Source organism: Furipterus horrens, unplaced genomic scaffold (assembly GCF_987537825.1).
Source record: "Furipterus horrens unplaced genomic scaffold, mFurHor1.1.pri manual_scaffold_9, whole genome shotgun sequence".
NCBI lineage: Eukaryota > Metazoa > Chordata > Mammalia > Chiroptera > Furipteridae > Furipterus > Furipterus horrens.
Window position 1 is genome coordinate 68,309,269 of NW_028327179.1, and position 7,031 is coordinate 68,316,299.

Genomic DNA, 7,031 nt, shown 5'->3' on the forward strand with positions numbered 1-7,031 from the left:
TTTGTATAGAAAATAGTACAGTAATAAATAACTAATACTCAACTGTAAACCTACTTTTGTACCACCCTTGAACCTGGGTCCCACCCTAAAGTTTTTACCAACTAATTGCCCTCCTAACTGCACATGAAAACCATGTTTACATATAAACCGGGGGAGGAAGATTGAGAGTGTGGGTATAGTTACAATACTTTTTTTTCCTTTAGAGAAAAGCACTAACACAATTCCTTACTACTACAAATTATGCAGCTGAGTTTCCTACATTTTGGGAAATTGCAGGGGTCAGTACATAAGAAATGCAATGGATAAGCATCACCCTAGAAAAAACACATTTGTGATTATGGTATCACCCCAGCCAGATAAGTATCATTAAGTCTATTTTGTTTTACAGACTTGAAATCATAACTTTTTTTCTTCTTTGGAGCAGAAGAAAGTCTACCAACCTAACTTTATATTAAACTCTTTGATCCTCATGGCTAAATTTAAAAATCTATTTCTAACTCATCTACTTTTTTCCATTTTTTCATCTTTCAGTCTTCATTTTTAATTCTATATATCAATGTCAGACTAGCTTTCCTAAACTTCACTCATATTAACACTCCCATGCTTCAGAATCAAAGATACCTTTTTGTTTTTCATCAAATCAAGTCCAATCACTTTAGCTTCGCACTTAATCTTTCAATGGTCTCCCTATCCACTGAGACCCTTCTCCACTCCAATATTCCTCTTATCCCAAACATTTTAAGGTCTTTTTCCTATTTCCTCCGTCCTAACACCTTTTCCTGGAGTGCTTCCCTTATGCTTTTACCTCCCCCACAATGTTTCTCAATTGCAATAAACCAAAATTTCTGTTGACCCCAGAGATTCTGATATGTCCCTTATTCTCTCATTCCATGAAGAGTCATAGTTTTGGTTTATCCTACTAGCCAGGGATTTTTAAAACTTTAGTTTTCTTGATTTGTATCATGAACTAAAAAATCATTGATTTTTTAAAAATATAAAATTGTTATAATACTAAATATGTATTTTTTTCAAATAACATCTTTCCTCTCCACTTTAAAAAATTATATTCTTCCTCATTTAAAAATCATAAACATAGTTAAGTCCTATATTGCCCTCATAGCAACATAATCTCAACCTTCCCTAAATGTTATCTTTAACTACGTTCCTTGAACTCCTATGGCACTTAATAGTGACATGTTTATTTATATCTTGTGTATTATTTTTAATTATTCAATAAAATGGGTAAACTTCTGGAGAATAGTAGATGTCATATTTCTCAATATTTCTCTCTAGCCTAATGCCAGGCATATTATGAATATTTAAGTTCATATTATTAATCAATTCTACTCAATAATTACAAATTTCTATCATAAAAATGTGTCTGTTTGAATTATAGTTGCTTACCAGTATTTGTAAAAACCAAACACACTGATAATTCCATGTAGTTGTAGAAGAAAAATTACAGTCTCCAGTCTCTGGGAAATTTTTGTATACATGCAAAATATTCAGAAAAATAACACTAGAGATAATGAACTGCATAGATCTGAGATGAATGAGGTTTTCTTTTCTTTTAATTTATTTTATTTTTTTATTTTTTAATGTATTTTATTGATTATATTGTTACAATACTTCCAATTCTCTCCCCTTTACTCCCGTCCACCCAGCATCTCCCTCCCCCAGCAATCCTCCCCCCAAGTCCATACCCATGGTTCGTGAAAAATAACTATCCCTCCCTCTCAGATATTAAGACCCTTTGTAATCTTGTAAAGGACAATGGGCGAAGGTCTCAAGCTCCTCTAGCTGCTTCAAGCTGGACATGGTCCTTGTCCTACCTACACTTGGGTCCAGAAAACCCTAATAATAGTGGGGGTGTGGAGGGGAGGGTGGCCTTCCCACATGGGGAAGGATTGTGCAGACTCCAGGTCAGTTGGCTGTCCCCAGACAACGGCGTGCTTGGTTTAACAGGCTGGCATCCTTGTTGTGTTCTGGGGGCAACAGATTTGGCAAAAAGGGTTAAAAGACATCATTCAATCCATAACTACTAGATGACAAAAGGCAGGGATTAATTTTTCAATGTTCCACATTAGGGAAAAGAAGGGCTTCTTTGGAGGAAGGTGTGCTAGGCACCTCTCACATGTACAAAACCCTCTTTTGCCCACCATACTTAGTTTGGGCTGAGGGAAATAGTTTAGGTTTCCTCCCTCTCAGATGTTTGGGCCCTTTCTGTCCAAGCCATTAGGATATAAAAGAGGAACCAGTTTTAAAGTGAAGCCCACAGACCACCTCATTCTTCACCAACCCAGCCATTTAGTTCAGCCAAACCGTTGAGTCTCAGGAAGCAGCGCTGCAGAGAGGATTAAGTGAGGCTTATGCATACAGACAATCACTCAGGTAATGCGGTCATAGGCTTATGCCCTTTGAAAACAGAAAACACATGTTAATTTATGTAACATAACCCACAAACAAGTCTCTAAATCTGTAAGACTGTCTTATTGGGAAGACATCCAGTTGCAAGGCACTTGACATTCTACTTGCCTGCAACTTGAATATCTTTGATGACATCACAGGCATGGTTTAATTTTCAAGTGAAACCATTTTTTAAATGAGAAGAAAATTTTAAGACTGTTAGTTGCCCTACTATATAGTCTACTACTGATCATTGTGATTTTCCTTGAATAATGATTTTTCTCCCTAAGATTACCCTCCTTGTCTTTAAAGGGACTACATTAGGTCCATTTTTAATTTATCCTGTTCATTTGCATAAACATAACAAGAGTAGCAAATGATCACTTATGATCTTTAGTTCTGCTTTGCTGGAACTTACCCAAGGAACATTTAGGGTGACCCTCAGTCTGCACTTCAGGGCACAGAAGCTGGGCCACATACCTGACATTCATCCTTGCCTGTACACACCTGTCCTTTCCAAGTCTTTCTGGTTTTCCATTGTGCCTTAAGGTCCCTTCTAGCCATCTTTCAGGAAAACAACCTTCGTTCCTTCCCTGGGAAGATTGCTGTGGACTGCACAACCAACCATGGTACCAGGCCTTTTATCTCGCGGGCTTTTATTACCTTTGAAAGTTGTTCCCAGTTCCTCAGGGCTTTTTAGTAACAACCTGAGCCCAATTATGTCTCCTTTAGGCTTGACATTCCAATCAGACTTGGTCAAAAAAAAAAAAGAAAAAAAAAAGGAACCTCTATTAACAACTGGTCTTATTAGTTCTATGCAAAGAAACTTATGTCGTTACTTACTTGTTTAGAATGCCAAACTCTGGAGGGATCAAATAGGGAAAAAAATATACAACGTGAAGGAAAATCTTTGTCCTAATATTCACTGGACTGGTATTTCCATTCTTCATATTTTCATTTTTCCCCCACTAAAAAAAGAAAAAAAGTTTGTATTTCCATTACAGTTGTCCCAGTTTTTTCCCCCTCTTTCTTCCCTGCACCCTGCCCCTCCCTTCCCCCACATTCAGTCCCCACTCAGTTGCCCATTTCCGTGGGTTATTTATACATGTTTTTTTACTTGACCCTTCCCCTTCTTCCCCCCTTCTTTCCCTCCCCCCTGCCCCCTTGTTACTGTTAGTCTACTTCTTGTTTACATAGCCCTGGTTCAACTTTGCTCATTTGTTTGTGTTGTTCGTTTCCTGTAATAGGTGACAGCATAAGGTATTTTTCTTTCGTTGCTTGGTTTATTTCGCTAAGCATAATTCTCTCTAGTTCCATCCATGTTGTTGCAAATGGTAGAAGTTTCTTCTTTCTTTCTGCTACATAGAACTCCATTGTGTAAATATACCACAGTTTTTTGATCCACTCATCTACAGATGGGCACTTAGGTTGTTTCCAGCACTTGGCTATTGTAAATAGTGCTGCTATGAATATTGGAGTGCATAGGTTCTTCTGAATTGGTGTTTCAGGATTTTTCGGATATAATCCTAGCAATGGAATTGCTGGTTCAAAAGGCAGTTCCCTTTTTAGTTTTTTGAGGAAATTCCAAACTGTTTTCCATAGTGGCTCAACCAGTCTGCATTCCCACCAGCAACGCACCAGGGTTCCCATTTCTCCCTATCCTTTCCAGCACAAGTTGTTTGTTGATTTGTTGATGATGGCCATTCTGAATGGTGTGAGGTGGTATCTCATTGTGCTTTTTACTTGCATCTCTCTGATGGCTAGTGATGTTGAGAATACTTTCATATCTCTATGGGCCCTCTGTATGTCTTCTTTGGAGAAGTGTTTGTTCAGGTCTTTGCCCATTTTTTAATTGGGTTGTCTGTTTTCTTGGTGTTGAGTCGTATAACTCTTTATATATTTTGGAGATCAATCCCTTGTCTGAGATGTCATTGGTGAATATCTTTTCCCATATGGTTGGTTTCCTTTTCATCTTGCTGATGTTTTCTTTAGCTGAGCAGAAACGTTTCAGTTTGATGTAGTACCATTTGTTTATTCTTTTTTTTTATTTCCCTTGCCTTAGGAGATATATCAGTGAAAATGTTGTTACTTGGGATATCTGAAATTTTCCTGCTTATGTTTTCCTCTAGGACTTTTATGGTATCATGGCTTACATTTAAGTCTTTGATCCATTTTGAGTTTATTCTGGTGTATGGCATAAGTTGGTGGTCTAGTTTCATTTTTTTGCATGTCTCTGTCCAGTTCTCCCAACACCATTTGTCAAAGAGGCTCTTTTCACTGCATTTGATGTTCTTTCCCCCTTTGTCAAATATTAGTTGACCATATGAACCTGGGTTTATTTCTGGGCTCTCTATTCTGTTCCATTGATCTATATGTCCGTTTTTATGCCAGTACCAGACTGTTTTGATTACTGTGGCGCTGTAGTATAGTTTGATATCAGCTATTGTGATTCCTCCTACTGTGTTCTTCCTCAAAATTGCTGTGGCTATTCGGGCTCTTTTTTGGTTCCATATAAATTTTTGAAGTATTTGTTCTAGGTCTGTAAAATATGTTGCTGGTATTTTAATAGGGATTGCATTGAATCTATAAATTGCTTTGGGTAGTATGGACATTTTAATGATGTTGATTCTTGCCATCCATGAGCATGGTATATGCTTCCATTTATCTGTATCTTCTTTAATTTCTTTCTTCAGTGTTATGTAGTTTTCTGAGTACAGGTCCTTTACCTCTTTGGTTAAGTTTCTTCCTAGGTATTTTATTTTCTTATTGCTATGGTAAATGGGATTTTTCTTGCAGTTTCTATCTCTGATATTTTATTGTTGGTGTATAATAATGCTTTCGATTTCTTAATACTGATTTTGTGTCCTGCTATTTTGCCGAATTCACTTATTAGATTGAGTAGTTTTTTTGTGGAGTCTATAGGGTTTTTTATGTACACTATCATGTCATCAGCAAATAATCACAGTTTTACTTCCTCTTTTCCAATTTGGATGCCTTTTATTTCTCTTTCTTGTCTGATTGCTGTGACTGGAACTTCCAAGACTATGTTGAATACGAGTGGAGAGAGTGTACATCCTTGTCTTGTTCCTGATGTCAGGGGGAAGGCTCTCAGTTTTTGCCCATTGAGTATGATGTTGGCTTCAGGTTTCTCATATATGGCCTTTATTATGTTGATGTATGCTCCCTCTATTCCCATTTTGCTGAGAGTTTTTATCATAAATGGGTGTTGTACTTTATCAAATGCTTTTTTTGCATCTTTTGATATGATGATGTGGTTTTTGTCTTTCATTTTTTTAATGTGGTGCATTACGTTTACTGATTTGCGAGTGTTAAACCATCCATGCATCCCTGGGATTAATCCCACTTGATCGTGGTGTATGATCTTTCTAATGTGTTTCTGGATCCGGTTTGCCAATATTTTGTTGAGGATTTTAGCATCTGTGTTCATCATCGTTATTGGCCTGTAGTTTTCTTTCTTTGTTGTGTCTTGACTTTGTTTTGGAATAAGGGTTACACTGGCTTCATAGAACGAGTTTGGGAGTCTTCCCTCTTCTTGTATCTTTTGGAATAGTCTGAGGAGGATAGGGGTTAGTTCTTTCCTAAATGTTTTGTAGAATTCACTTGTGAAGCCATCCAGTCCAGGGCTTTTGTGTGCTGGGAGTTTTTTGATTACTGCTTCAATTTCACTAGCTGTTATTGGTCTATTCAGACTTTCTGCTTTTTCTTGATTCAGTTTGGGAAGACTATAGGTTTTCAGGAATTTGTCCATTTCCTCTAGGTTGTCAAATTTCTTGCCGTACGGTTGTTCATAATAATTTCTTAAAATCCTTTGTATTTCTGTTGTGTTAGTTGTGATTTCTCCTCTTTTGTTTCTGATTTTATTTATTTGGGTCCTCTCTCTTTTTTTACTGATTGGCCTGGTTAAAGGCTTGTCAATATTGTTTATCTTTTCAAAGAACCAGCTCATACTTTTGAAGGCTTGTCAATTTTGTTTATCTTTTCAATGAACCAGCTCCTACTTTTGCTGATCTTTTCAATTGTTAGTTTAGACTCTATGTCATTTAATTGTGCTCTGATCTTGATGATTTCCTTCCTTCTACTTGATCTGGGCTTTGCTTGTTGTTCTTCCTCTAGTTCTTTCAGCTGTAGGGTTAAATTTTTTATTAGAGAATCTTCTAGCTTTTTTAGGTAGGCCTGTATTGCTATGAACTTTCCTCTTAGGACTGCTTTCGCTGTATCCCATAGGTATTGGGTTGTTGTGTGTTCATTATCATTAGTTTCCAGAAACCTTTTGATTTCTTCCTTGATGTCATTGTTAACCCATTCATTATTTAATAGCATGTTATTCATTCTCCATGAGTTTGAATGTCTTTGAGTTTTTTCCTTGAGGTTGATTTCCAATTTTAAGCCATTGTGATCTGAGAAGATGCTTGATATTATTTCAATTTTCTTCAGTTTGTTAAGGCTTGTTTTGTGTCCTACCATGTGGTCTATCTTTGAAAATGTTCCATGTGCACTTGAGAAGTATGCATATTTTGCTTCTTTGGGGTAAAAATTTCTATATGTATCGACTAAGTCCATTTGATCTAAAGTGTTGTTCAGTACCTCAATATCTTTGGTGTTTC

At 36.8% G+C, this 7,031-nt stretch overlaps 1 non-coding gene across 1 annotated transcript; it reads right to left on the bottom strand.

The window, feature by feature from the left end:
• Positions 1-200: 200 nt before the first annotated feature.
• Positions 201-364, bottom strand: LOC150001886 (U1 spliceosomal RNA). Its single transcript, XR_016513243.1, has one exon. It is a non-coding gene; the product is annotated as a U1 spliceosomal RNA (small nuclear RNA).
• Between the last annotated feature and the right edge of the window lie 6,667 nt (positions 365-7,031).